Here is a 14828-nt window from a genome sequence, read left to right as displayed (position 1 = left end):
CACTGTAGGGGCGTCCTTAACTCTAGCCGCCCCTACAGTAAAAATGCCCCCGTTACTGTTATGCGAATCTAGCGTAGTGTAGTTGCAGGCACTATGGCCCTGTTTGGCATGGCTCCAACTCTGGGTGAAGCTGCTCCACTCCAGAACTCCAGGTGGAGCCAGTTCTAGTTGAAGTCAGAGCTCTAGGTGGAGCCAGCTCTAGGTGGAGTCGGAGCTGCAAAAGAGGTGCTCCAAAACTCCACCTCCATTTGCACTACAGCTCCATGGAGTTGGCAGCTCCATAGAGTTTTGGAGTTGGAGTGTTTGACTGGAAAATTGGCTGGAGTTGCTGGAGTTCAGCTCCAGAGCCATGCCAAACACCCCCTATATGTGTCAATCGGCGCGACCGCGTGTGGAGGTCGTGAGCGATCGCTGGTGCGCCACGACCACAAACGCGCCTGCAGTAACCGTCCGCCCTCTCGCGCGCACGCCTCGGGACTCTGACCCAAAAACGTCCCGCCGGGCTAGGTTGTTCCTCAACTCGTGACCATACCGCTGGCGTTCTAGGCACTGGGCAGTGCTAGGCTGTCAGCTCTAGAGCTGGCCGGCAATGGCCTCCCGTCTACCATTTCTTATGGGAAATTCCTCTAATCCATCCTCTCTATTAGAGGACGAGGCTATATTTTCACAAGACCGGACGAGTTTCTAAAAAAAAAAAATCTTAAAACATCCTCGGATAGGGAAAACCGGCCTAGACCGATTCCGAAACCGGCCTGACCCGCAGTCTTGTACGAAGAAACTGGTCTAAGTTGGTTTTGTCTGCTGTTGACGGTCATTAGTCATTACATGATCAACCGGACCATCAAAATATTCAAGATTAGAGAAATACTTTAACATGTCAAGTATTAATCTTTAGAGAATTGCTCCGATAGTCCTCTTTTTCTAAAATTGCACGTATCTCAAAATGGCCCATCCTTAATTAATTAGTTAATTAATTTCTTAATTATTATGGATCCGCATGAACTTGGCCCTCCCAAGTCCAGCGGCCTCTGCCCAGCCCAAAGCTCCAAACCCAAGCCGAACTCATCCTCATCGTGGATCTCCTCTGTTCAGACTTCGGCGACAAGGAGCGGACCTCGTCGACGGCTCATCTACAGCGGCACATGCATCCACCTTTGAATCCTTTTGTTCAGTGCCGTTCCATTTTGCATGAGGAGGTCCTCTGCCCCTTCCTGATGGACGTTCGCTGCCTGTGTTGGAGAGGTCCCACGAGGACAGCCCCACCGCGATAGCTGCATCATGGACGCTGGCGCGAGGCGGCAGCACCACCATATGCATGGCTGCCTTCATATCCCCAGCACCAAACTCTGAAGGCGGTGATGGTTGTGTGCACATCGTCCCCGCTGTTATCAACTGTGCAACTTACATCAAAACATTAGCATCGTATTTTAGAATTTAGAGTGATGAACCCCTTTCCGAAAAAAAGGAGTGATGAACCCTGTTCATGTCTTTCTATTTTTACAACAAAAGCTGCCACAACTAGTCAGGGTTGGTTGATAGAGTGACATACTTTTAATAATTGTTGATACTTTATTTAGTTGTCTTTTGGTACCAGGTCCAAGAAAAAAGATATTACAGGGATATTTTACAAGTTCAAGATACTCATAAGAATGTAGATAGAGCTCAAAGCTGCATTATCTCGGCAAGAATCCCAACAATAGGTGGAATGTTTACAATTCAATGTCACCATGCTCTAAATAACCAGTATAGTCCTTACCATTTGGTGAAAAATAGACTGTGATATATATGATAGATTTTTTATTGGATGGAATACTCATTGTTCACTTATTTGATTATTAGAATGTTGTTAGGGGTCAAATCTGATGCCTCTGGTTCAACCCCCGCGTCGCCCTCCCCACGCGGGCGACTCGGGCGGAACCAAGCCCTAGCGTCGCCCCCACCTTCCTCCTCCCTCCCCCGTCGCGCCACCGCCGGAGCGGGCCGCCGGCAGGGCCGTGCGACCTACCAGGATGGTGGCGGCGAGGCTCCTCCTGGTTGTGGCAACGATGGAGTGGCGTGGGCGCTCCTTCCTCTCCCCTGTTTCCTCTCCCTTCTCCGTGACCTAGTGGAGGCGGCGGCTCCTGCATGGTCCGATCCAGAGCCTCGGCGTCCGGATCCGGCGCCTGGGTGGCCGGATCTGGCGCCTGTCGATGTTTTACCACCGATAGCCTGCCACGAGGGTACCCGGGGCAGTTGTTCGGGCTTCGACGTACGCTGGACTCGACGGTTAACGCAAGAGACAGTCGATTTATACTGGTTCAGGCCCTCGACCGTGATCGAGTAATAGCCCTACGTCCAGTTGGCGTTAGCCTTCGCGTTGGATTGATTGTAATATTGTGTTCTGTCTTTCCTTACAGGGTTTAGACCGTGAGGTCTGTTCCTATCGTCTCCCTATCTCGTCAGTTGTGGCCTCACCTCTGACTTACTTGATCCACCGATCTAGGAGGCAAGAGTCCTAGTCGGTTTACAATGTAGAGTCCTAGTAGGATTGCAGGGTAGTACTACTACTAGGATTACATGGGAGGAATCCTAGTCAAATTAGATCTTCTCTCTTCCTTGCGGGGTACCCCGTGGGTCCCGCATCGACAAGCCCCCGAGCACTTCATGGTTGAACTCTAGAAGCCTCGTCTTGTTCCTTCAGGTCTTGCCGAGTAGGAACAAGCGTCGTTCGAGTGCTTTCTTGAGTGAAACCGTGTAGCGCTTCTTGAGATCTTCGAGTGGTGTGCATTTTTTTTAAAAAAAGGGCACCCGCTGGGTGTAGCCCCCGAGCCTATTGCTATTTGGAACAAGGAGCTGGAGGGTCTTGTCTTGAAATTGCTCCGATTCCTCGTCGAAAAAATTTAAAAAACATTCTCTGAGGATATGTATCCAGCAACCCCCGAACCTAAATCCGAGTACTCTGTAGTCGGATTATAGGATCTTGTAGACATTCTAAAGGGTGCATCCAAGTAACCCGCGAACTGCAGTAAGCTATCCATATACCGTTGTAAGATGACATAGTTGCGCCGCCGAGTACTCGACGAGTCGGCGGGGTTTCATGCACCGCCGAGTACTCGGATCCGAGTACTTTCCATAATTTGCGTGCTTGACGTCTTCTTGCATGCTGCTGTATGCCGTCCCTCTTTCTTTGTTTCGCTTGAGTAATGAAAGCACATATAAACATGCACGTGCATCCTCATATTTGTGCTTATCTTGCTGACGCAATAATAAATCTCCTCTAGGTAAGTCAACATGGATAGTCCGTCGTTCGACCATGATCCGATCTGAGTAAGGCAACCTGGATAATCCATCAAAAGGCTTCGGGTGGGCAGTCCCCTCACCGGAGACCTCATGTCACCCCCACCTTAGAATTCCCAAATCACCGAAACAAGGTCGAACTTTGCTGCCGAGTAGTCGATCACCGCGGCTGAGTAGTCGGACATGCGATCGAGTACTCAGACATGTGGTCGAGTAGTCGGACGTCCTGGCGACTTGTAGAGCAGCAACCGAGTAAGACAGCACGGAGCGTGTGGTGAATCAAGCTTGGTCTGGTTTCTTTCATCGTGAAGCCTTGAAGTGGTCCTGTCTTGAAGAAGTCTTTTGAGTGACGTGCGCTTTTTCGAAGAAAAAGGGCACTTACTGAGTGTAGCCCCCAAGCCTCTTGCTATTTGAAACAAAAAGTTGGAGGGTCTTGAATCTTTATCGTTGGAAAAACGAAAAATATCTTCTGAGGATATGTACCCTGTAGCCCCCGAGCATATATCCGGGTTATTTTTATTCAAGAAGAACTCGGATAGAGGGTCTTTTGTCATGTTCTTAGGTAGCCTGCTTTCTGTTCAAGGAAGATTGAAGGTGGTAGTTGAGTTGGTTGAGTGGTACATAGTCACGGGTTGCACAGTGCTGTCATATTCTTCCAGATGTACCGTCCTTGAGTACTGTGTCTTCATGCATGGTAGCATTTCCTTTACCGCTTTCTTTTACTTCTTTGAATGTTTCATCAGGTTGGATTTGTTGGTGCTCCTATTCCATGTATACTGCTTAGGAGTTCGTGAAGAAGTACGCCCAGCTCTGCACCAGGAACGTCCTTGCCCAGGTCTGGGTTCTTGCTCCAGAGGTTCTTTTGTCCAAGATTGCAGAGGAAGCTAAGAGTACCTGGATACCGTTGAAGAAGTGACGATGAGTTAGCCAGGAAGATTGCTGAGAACCTTAATATCAACATTTCTTTTCTTGATGACAATGCTTGACTTGGTTGTAATCGATTTTTGCACTCCAGCCTTTTTTGTAAAGAACAATATACTCTGCTGCCTTGTATGAAGATTTTTATCTTTCGATGTAGCTTCCTTTTGTTTCTCTGCATGGATGTCTTTGCCTTGTTTTGTCCTTTGGACGAGTTATCTAAGTGATCAGAACTTCTTTTGAGTTATCGCTTCTTGGGCATGGCACGTATCTGTAGCTTAGAGCGGTCGTGTTCTCTCATCCGATGTGGGATAACTCCGTGATAGGGCGAGCGCTGTCTGGCTCTCATCCACACTGTGTAAACAACTCGGGGTAGGTTTGGCTTATCAGCCTTCTTACTCTCATCTAAGCCTGAAAAGACTTAGGATAGCGAGTTCAAGCATCTTTTTAGCTCTTTTGCTCTTAATTTGTGAGTTGTGAGCTCAAGCATCTTTTCAGCTCTTTTGCTCAACTCAGGATATGACCAGCATCTTCTGACACTCATCCTGGTCATGAAAACAACCCAGGATCAGGATATGGCCAGCATCTTCTGGCACTCATCCTGGTCGTGAAAACAACCCAGGATTGGTTCGAGTGTTAGCTTATCAGCTTTCTTACTCTCATCTAAGCCTAAAAAGACTTAGGATAGGCGAGCTCAAGCATATTTTCAGTTATTTTGCTCTCATCCGGTGAGCTCAAGCATCTTTTCAGCTCTTTTGCTCAACTCGGGATATGACCAGCATCTTCTGGCACTCATCCTGGTTGTGAAAACAACCCAGGATCGGGATATGGCTAGCATCTTCTGGCACTCATCCTGGTCATAAAAACAACCTAGGATCGGTTTGAGTGTTAGCTTGTCAGCTTTCTTACTCTCATCTAAGCCTGAAAAGACTTAGGATAGCGAGCTCAAGCATCTTTTAAGCTATTTGGCTCTCATCCAGTGAGTTCAAGCATCTTTTCAGCTCTTTTGCTCTCATCCAGTTGAGTAACTCTAGGATAGCCGTGAACAGTCATTAGGCTATGTACTTTTGTAGCAGGAACTTTTTGGATGAGCCAAGGTGTGATGCTTTGAGGAAGATTGTAGTAGAATGACGCGAGCTGCATCGTGTCGTCATGTTGTCGATGATGAGGGTTGAAGCTATTGCCTGTTGATGCTTTGAAGGTTGGAGCTAGGAGTTCAGGGGTTATCGCACCGGGTTGTTTGATAGAGGGAACTGATGACTCCTCTACGAACACTCTAGGTGGGACCTTCGCCCTGATCGATCCGAGTTCTTTGATATAATTGATGAGTACTTGTGTCTATGCTGGAGCGACGACCAGGATCTGAGTGGTTGGAGTTGGGAGTTCAGGGGTTATCGCACTAGGTTGTTTGATAGAGGGAACTGATGACTCCTCTATGAACACCCCAGGTGGGACCTTCACCCTGTCTGATCCGAGCTCTTTGATATAATTGATGAATACTTGTGTCTTCGTTGGAGCGACGACCATGATCTGAGTGGTTGGAGCTAGGAGTTCAGGGGTTATCGCACCGGGTTGTTTGATAGAGGGAACTTGACAACTCCTCTATGAACACTCCAGGTGGGACCTTTGCCCTGTCTGATCCGAGCTCCTTGATATAATTGATGAATATTTGTGTCTATGTTGGAGCAACGACCAGGATCTGAGTGGTTGGAGCTGGGAGTTCAGGGGTTATCACACCGGGTTGTTTGATAGAGGGAACTGATGGCTCCTCTATGAACACTCCAGGTGGGACCTTCGCCCTGTCCGATCTGAGCTCTTTGATATAATTGATGAATACTTGTGTCTTCGTTAGAGCGATGATCATGATATGAGTGGTTGGAGCTAGGAGTTCAGGGGTTATCGCACCGGGTTATTTGATAGAGGGAACTTGACAACTCCTCTATGAACACTCCAGGTGGGACCTTCGCCCTGTCTGATCCGAGCTTGGCAAGGACGTCTGCTGCAACATTTGGATCACGCGAGATGTGTAGAATTTCTAGTCCTTGAAAATTCTTCTCCAGCTTGCGTATTTCAGCATAATAGGCATCCATATTGTCTGTCAGAGTTATCTCGGATGTTAGCTATCGGTTTGATGCGGTACTCAGATGAGTACTCAGATGTCTTGATGGCTTCAAAATTTTGAAGAGTAGTTGATCTTGCGTGAAGGAGAGTCGGTACTTGTGGACGGCCGTATGTGTGTACGTGTATCTCATTGATAGAGTAGTGCATATGCCCATGCAAATAACTTAGTCGGCTTCCATGTAGATGTATGTCCTCCTATTTAGGACCTTCTTGTAATGCTTGCGGTAGTGGACGACTTGGACAGTACTCGGCATCTTGCTGTAAAGCGTATATGGCTGCGATGATGGACTGCCGCCCTATGTCAGACGCCGCTTGGTTGCTGAATGTCTTCGTATTTCTTTGGAGGTGTGAGAACGGGGGAGGAGGTGAGGCACGCCTTAAGGCTTTTCGAAAAGCCTCCTTGGCTTCCTCAGTCCACTCGAACTTGCCCGTCTTCTTTCCTGTCCCTCTTATTATCTTTTCTTGCGTATCGATCAGTGAAGATGCAACAATCTCCGGTTGTGTGATTTCCCAGAGGGTGCCAGATACAATGCATATTTTCAATGTCTTCGAACTTTCTTAATTTGGAAAATTTCTTTGATTTGTCAGCCACCGCTACGGTGTTGTCGGGTCCACACTTTCTTTCCTGATGCCTATTATTTCGATGATTTTGCCTGTACAGGTTGTCTCGGTTGTTTCTATCCGGGAACCTTTCTCGTGTTTTCTCCTCTGCAGTGATCATCTTCTCTACTATGCGTCTGAATTCTTCATTGTTTCTTGGGTTTTCTTTGCAGAAATCTTGAAATTGCCATTTAGCCATTATCCCGTGAGAAAAGGCCTCAATCACTTCTTGTTCGGTGATGTCATGTACTTAGGCACGTAATTCTCCAAAACATCGATAATAATCCCTGAGGCTCTCGTTTCCTTTCTGCTTGAGTCCTTTTAGCTATGCATGCATGATGGGACGTGTAATGATGCCTGCGAAATTTTCACAGAAAGCTCTTTGCAAGTCCTTCCAGCCTCTAATTGACCCCGGGTTTAATTTGTCGAACCATTAGAGGGGCATGGTTTCTAGGGCCATGGGAAAGAACAATGCCTTGATATCGTTGTCTCCTCCGGCTAGTTCAATTGATTGTGAGTAGATCCTGAGCCACTGCCTTGGTTCGGTCTTCCTGTCATATTTGGAGTGGTTGGATGGCTTAAACTTGTGAGACAGTCGTACTGAAGCAAGTTGGCTTGAAAAATAGGGGAATCTATCGTGCGTTCTGGCTTCTCTGTATTCTAATTCAGCCCCTTCTTCTGGCCAGCTATCATTCTGGTGAGAGTAGTTCTGTGGGGCTATTTGGATGGGTACTCTATTTCTGATTTCCCTCAGATGCTCAACTAGGTTGCTTTGTCTATGGTCTCTACTTTCTCTGTTGTGGCTTCCGCTTGGCCCTAGTCTTTCAAAAGTAGATTTTCTTTGACTTTGATTTTCTTGTCTGTGAGACGCTGATCTGGCGGGTAGTCTTGAGTAGGTCCTTCCGTCGTGTGTTCTTAAGGCCGTTGACCGGAGAATATCCTAGAGTTGTTCTTGTTCTTCATTGGGGTACGAGATCGCTTTGAGTTCTTCTAGTGCTTCTCGGATCTTATTGTAGGGTGTAATTGCCGCACGTCTTTCTTCAGCTTCTAGCTCTGATTTCCTCTTATTGTACTCGACCATAACCAATTCGTACTTATCCCAAGCTTTTTTGCGCTACTTGGCATGGCGTCGGCGTCCCTGCTTCAATTTGTTTCTCCTCTCTCTAGCTTGTTTCTGGCTTTTGGTTTCACCATCATGTCCCTAGATAAAGGGTGATATATTGGATTCGGATTCATCTGATGACCTGATGTCGGGTGCTTCTGGAGGGGCCAACGGTGATCGGGGACGGTGAACCATGAATACTTCTCGAGCATAAAGTGTTCTGTTATTGATGTCAGTTTCCACCTTATCAGAGTCGTTGAGAATTTCAGTAGAGGCTTCAGTGTCATAGATTGAGTCTCCTCCTTGGTAGGGTAGAACCGTTGTCGTTGTCATGCCAACTAGCCAGGTACTGTCATCCTCAGGAATAGAGCCTGGCTAGTGGATGATGCAGTCTTGAGATGTTATAGTTAGTACGAGGCCTTCCTGAGCTCCTTTTAGTGGCACCCTTTGCACCGGATTGGTAGGTCCTTTGAGCTGTGCCTGATAGGATGTTGCCATGTTATGGAGTCCAAGTGGAAAAGGACCTGACTTCTTGAGAGAATTCTGAAGGTACTCCGAGTTGAATTCTTGATAGACCGAGGTCGCGTTGCGGAGTCCTAGCGGAAAAGAACTCGGACTATCATAGAAAGAACTCGGGTAAGACTCCATCTTGGATGCAGAGCCTGAGTTTGAGTCAGATGTGGTTGGCCGCGAAGTCTGAGTCGGATCAGACATCACGAGTCGCGTAAGTCTTCCGGCGAGTCGATCCATCGTAGTCGTCGAAATAGTGAGGTCTTAATGGCGATCTGAATCTTCGAGGAGATGGCCTCGGAGCCTGCCATCGTCGTCCGCCTCATAGATCCATGATCCGAAGATGAAGGTTGATCCCATCGGGAATATCATGTTGTCGAGGTCCATCGAGCTCTCGGATGCAAATCCGCCGAAAGCCCCTACCTGGCGCGTCAGCTGTCGATGTTTTACCACCGATAGCCTGCCACGGGGGTACCCGGGGCAGTTGTTCGGGCTTCGGCGTACGCTTGACTCGATGGTTAACGCAAGAGACAATCAATTTATACTGGTTCGGGCCCTCGACCGTGATCGAGTAATAGCCCTACGTCTAGTCGGCATTAGCCTTCGCGTTGGATTGATTGTAATGTTGTGTTCTGTCTTTCCTTACAGGGTTTAGACCATGAGGTCTGTTCCTATCGTCTCCCTATCTCGTCAATTGTGACCTCACCTCTGACTTACTTGATCCACCGATCTAGGGAGTCATGCCCTCCTTTATATAGTCCAAGAGGCAAGAGTCCTAGTTGGTTTACAATGTAGAGTCTTAGTAGGATTACAGGGTAGTACTACTACTAGGATTACATAGGAGGAATCCTAGTCAAACTAGATCTTCTCTCTTCCTTGCGGGGTACCCCGTGGGTCCCACATCGATAGCGCCCTTTGGGCGGGAGACGTCGTCTGTGCGGCGGCCTAGCCGGGGATCGGCTATGGTTGGAGTGGCGGCCTAGACGGCGTTGGTCGTCCAGGATGGCTCCTATCGGTGGCTGACTTGGCCTGATCCGCTGTCTCCTGCGCCTCTGTGCATGGTCGCGGGCACATCGGCGCGGTGGTGGGTTGCGTCGGCGAACGCGGACCCTACGACCTAGAGATGCGGCGGCAGGTAGGGGCCCGGTGGCTGAATCAACGTGCGTGCAGTCGGATCTAAGCGGGGGCTGGCTGGTCTGGTGGCTGGCTCAGGCTCCGGCAGTCTGCGGTGGGCGGCGGCCTATTCCACGCACTACTACAGTAATCAATTTTAGAGGCGGATAAAATCGATTTTCAAGGGTGGTCGGCGAAACCGCTGTGGTGCCACCGATTGTAAAGATGTGCCGTTTCCAGCGATGGGCTTTTAACCACCCCTGAAAATGCATTTCTAGGGACGGTTACGTTAGGAAATCCGTCTCTGATAAAGGTATTTTTAGGGGCGGTTTTGTTAGGAAAACCGTTGCTGATAATGGATTTTCAGGGGCGGTTGCAGTATGCAAACCGCCTCTAAAAATGCTTTTTCAGGGGCGGTCCAAATACATGAATCGCCTGTAAAAAGGCATTATCAGGGGTGGCAACCACCTCTGAAAATTAGTTTCAAATTTTTGAATTTGAAAATTCCCGCCATATTTGAAATCGCGTTTTCCCACCAAATTTCGGACCTAATTGCAACTGATTAAAATTAACTTCATAAATACACACCAGTGGTCTTGTTAACTATATTAATTCACACATGATCAAGAAAGTATTTGTACCACAATTACATATACACATTACAAAAAACTAATTATCTCTGCTTCTGCTCGAAAAATAAAAGGAAGGGATCCACGCTTACAATGCGAAGAGACTCAAACTTGGGATGTATGGCATACTCTAACGCATTGTTCCATATAATGAATATTCTCCTTGGTTGGGTTATAAAATGATCATTCCTATGGACTCATACAAATAGTCAACCTATTCTTCTTCTCTAGGTCATGCACTCCACCTTCTCTAACGTAGTATCTATAGGCGATGTTCAAAGAAAAAATAATCAGTTTCGATCATATAACAACAATAAGAAGAAAAAATCAGCACTTTTAATCAGTGACCATATAACGTACTTTTTGTGCTGCTCCTATGCGCGGCACTGCTGTCCGGCACTGCAGCGAGTGAGAGCGTCCCTGCTGCTCATACTTCTGCAGCAGGTTGTACTTCTTGTGGTCTTATATCACCAATGGTTATTTGCTTGATTGCCTTACAAGGTAGTTCCTCATTACCTAGAACATGAATAAGATCTTGCTACTAGAGAGCCATTAAAAGCATCATATGGAAAATGATTCTTTTAAACTTTAAGTACTCTAGCCACTCTGAGCAATTCACAAACACACACATATTTGTGTACTATTAGAGACTACACAAGTTAAGTGGCTAGCTAGCAAAGGTTAGATACTAGTTACCGAGGTGAGTATGAAGTTTAAAATAGTTGCAATGAGTCATCTTTGGGTCAACCATATAAGAAAGTACAATATGAATTGATTGATAGCTTGAGTGAATATTTTCAATAAACTTGCTCAAGCACCCCGAGCCTTCGTATCACCTTCAAGTACCTATAACACTCATCAAGCACAACTTGATACCCAAACCATGTTGGGTCCATCAAAGTCAGGGGCAGAGGCAATATTTGGATATAGGGGGCGTTCAAATAGACAGCGGCAACAACGGTGCAAGATGAAATGCATACACGATAAGAGTATATATAGTAACCAAATAAATATTTGTGTTATAATAAAAATAACTATTTTTTTAAATAACATAGAATATTATAGACAAAAGAGAAACAAAACTAATTAGTAGGTACCTAATTCTTATACTAGAGAAATAATCGCATTAATATGGATAAAAATACATGGTGGATGACTGAACCCGAAGAAGCGCTCCCAACCTCCACCGCGGAAGACGCGCTCGTCTCCCGGCTCCACTTGGGCTCCGCGTCCCCCCGCACCACCACGCTGGAGGAGCTGGCGAGCACCGGTCCCGCGCAGACGCCTCCCTCCGAGGCCGCAGCTATCTCTGCACTGGTGGCGCCGGTGGGGGTCGACTCCTCCGTCGACTGTGGCAGCGGCGACCACCGTGAGCGTGTCGTGGTCGTGGCCGGCGAGATAGACGAAGACGGAGAAGCGTTGGGCCGAGGACGCTGGCGAGGTGGTTTGGGACGCGTAGGCCGGTGAGGTACAGGAGGCGCCAAGGAAAAATTTGGCAGCGCTTTGCTGCAATTTCGAACAAGCGCGCCAGGACTTAGAAATTTTTCGCCCGAGCGCGGTGTATATAGGGCAAGCATCTTCAGAGGTGGTTTTCTTAAGTTAGCCGCCGCTAAAGATGAGCTTCGGAGGAGGCTGACATAAGCAACCGCCGCAATAATAAAATAATTTAAAAAGTTTGGCCCCCGTGGGGTTCGAACCCGGGTATGTGAGTTGACAAAGTTGAGGCTTAACCGTTGGGCTAGGATAGTGAGTACGTTAGCATTGATTTTTTTTATTTATTTTAGTCTATGGTTAAAGCAGTAATAATAACAATACACTAAAAACAAAAAAGTTTGCCCCGCCTAGGTTCGAACCCGGGGCAGATGCTTAACCATTGTGTTAAGATAGGGAGTTCAGTAGAATTGCTTCATTTTAACGTTTTCTTAGGGGTGTCTGGTTCCACCGCCTAAAATTTTAACATTTTCTTAGGGGGTGTCTGGTTTCACCGCCTAAAATTTAGTCGTTGTCCTATCCGATGTTTGGACACGTGCATGTAATATTAAATATAGACTTATTACGAAACTAAATTCACAGATTCAAACTATTTTGCGAGAGGAAATTTTTAAGCATAATTAGTCCATGATTTGACAATGTAGTGCTACACTAAACTGGTGCTAATGATAGAATAATATCCAAACACCCCATGCGACAACCCCATATTACGCCTACTAAACTTTAGTCACCGGATCCAAATACCCCCTTAATCTATACTACTACAGCATTAATTAAATTATAAATTTTGGTCATGAATATTTAGTAACAGTACATTTGATTAGCCGGACAAACCATAATAGTCTAGCCCTGCAAATTACAAGGAGGCCGGACTATCTCTATCTCTAGATACTTCATGCGCGAGAAATAGGCAAGGCCAGACAAACAAGCTAAAGTCTGGCTTGTTGAACTTTTTTATGGCCGGACCGTCCCATTGGCATAATTGTTTAGGCTACTATTCATCGATCATCATTGGTAGGTGTATGGTCAAACTTGTTACTATATACTATTTGGACCAAAAATCAGTACCTAGACATTTGTTTCCACGAATGTTTAGTCACCAAACAAGTGAAATACAAGGTCAAACGCAGCTCCAAAATCAAAGCAGCTCTCAGTTTATTAAAATGTCAAATGCTCTTAATTTTGAGGTAGTTACACACATGAAAGGTTACTATCATTTTATAATACAATGTTGTTACCATAAAAATAATCATATAATATATGTTCATACATATACAAAGGTAGTTACCATTATATTGATCATACAATGTATGTCGATAATAAATTCATTTGGAACATAAAGGGTTGACCAATCTTGATATTTTTTTACTAGCATGAATAATAGCCATGGATTAGGTGGACAAACAAGATTTGAGAGATGGAAAGCGTTTGACCGTATACTAGGCGTGATTTTGAAGAAGTAATATTTTGATGGCTAGTATTGGTTTAGGTGAATAAATAGGATTAGGGAGATGGAAATCTAAACATGCCAAATACCAACTATAAAGTGAGGTATGTTTTATGTTGATAGTAGTACAAATGTATAAAGTCTAATTTAAACTTGCCAAAAACCAACTAATTTCGCAACTGCAGGACAGTCCGGCAAGCAAACAATTTATAGCGCCGGACGGTCCTTCGCTATGGGCCAAAGTTGGGCCGCCTTCACCTGAACATGCAAAATCAAGCGAAACGGACAGTCCGGCGATTCGATTTGTGTACTGTCGGACGGTCCTTCGCTATGGGCCAAGTGACGGTTGGGCTTTCTCTCTTTATAACTGGGCGCTGAACCGCTCACAATCAATAACTGGCACACAACTCGCACACATCCAAACTCCCGTACACACCACTCCACATCGGTGGTTCCGCTTGGAGCGACCACCCCCGACCTCTGCCGCCGTCATTGTACTCGCTACCATCATTGCGTTCACCTGCTGCCATGGATGGAAGGTAAGCAGTTTATCCTTGTCTTGATTTGCTTTATCCCTTTGGAGTTGCCACTAGGGTTTCAGATTTGGATTTGGGAAACGAGTAGCATGAATAGGAAAACTAGGATTCGAGCACCCCCTACTGTGGCTGTGCCCATGAAAATGAGTAGCATGAATAGGGAAACTAGATCTGAATGATTGTATTGTTTTGTTTATTAAATCATGGGATTATGTGTTGGTGATAATAGACGAGTTGAAGTGCTTTTCTAAGTGTTGTAGGCCTACTTAGTATTGTATATATATATAATATAGGATGTGATCAGGTTAACTTAATTCTCAGTGTACATCCTCTTTTCTAACTTCATATTTATTTTTTGGACGATGACAGTGCTGAAGAGGAGACCTATCCCCTGAACTTGTCATGATGTTTCCATAATGAAATTGATGTTTGCTGTGAATGTGTTGAATACCAAAGTTGTAGACAATTTCATTATCTTGCTTGTCCTAAAGTTTCATGATTATAGGCATGCTGGTTTAGTAGATATAGATTTTAGAAGTTCACTGTCAGGTTTTCTAACTTCATATTTGTTTTTCCGTGACGATAGTGCTGAAGAGGGGACCTATCCTCTAAACATGTCATGATGTTTTCATAATGAAATTGATGTTTGTTGTGAATGTGTTGAATACCAAAGTTGTAGACAATTTTATTATCTTGTTTGTCCTAAAGTTTCATGATTATAGGCATGCTAGTTTAGTAGATATAGATTTTAGAAGTTCAGTGTCAGGTTTTCTAACTTTGTATTTGTTTTTTGGATGATGATAGTGCTGATGAGGGGACCTATCCCCTAAATTTATTATGAAGTTTCCATAATGAAATTGATGTTTGCTATGAATGTGTTGAATACCAAAGTAGTAGATAATTTCATTATCTCGCTTGTCCTAAAGTTTCATGATTTTCGGCATGCTGGTTTAGTAGATATAGATTTTAGAAGTTCACTGTCAGTTTATCTAACTTCATATTTGTTTTTTTATGATAGTGTTGATGAGGAGACATATCCCCTGAACTTGTCAAGGGTCCCAACTGCAAGATATGAGTGGGATGAA

This window comes from Miscanthus floridulus, chromosome 7, assembly GCF_019320115.1.
Source record: "Miscanthus floridulus cultivar M001 chromosome 7, ASM1932011v1, whole genome shotgun sequence".
NCBI lineage: Eukaryota > Viridiplantae > Streptophyta > Magnoliopsida > Poales > Poaceae > Miscanthus > Miscanthus floridulus.
Note: the sequence above shows the minus strand (reverse complement) of the source record.